Source organism: Acanthisitta chloris, unplaced genomic scaffold (genome assembly GCF_000695815.1).
Source record: "Acanthisitta chloris isolate BGI_N310 unplaced genomic scaffold, ASM69581v1 scaffold12080, whole genome shotgun sequence".
NCBI lineage: Eukaryota > Metazoa > Chordata > Aves > Passeriformes > Acanthisittidae > Acanthisitta > Acanthisitta chloris.
The window spans coordinates 741-984 of NW_008653384.1; positions in this window are offsets into that span (position 1 = coordinate 741).

Genomic DNA, 244 nt, shown 5'->3' on the forward strand with positions numbered 1-244 from the left:
CCTCACCCTTATTGCTCTGCTGATTGTTCCATATCCAGGAGGACAGAAGTCACCCCCTCCTTGGTCTCTCAGTCTCCTCCTCTGGCAGGTGTGTACAAGAATGACTCCAGGCCATGACCAACCTCTCTCCAGACTGAGTGTCTCTCTGCATTTCCCTTCCAGGTGAGCAGGAGCTCTTCCCCTGAGACCCTCCCCGCGATGCTGTGGCTGCCGCTGCCTCCGGGCTCTGCCCGCGCTGGTCTGG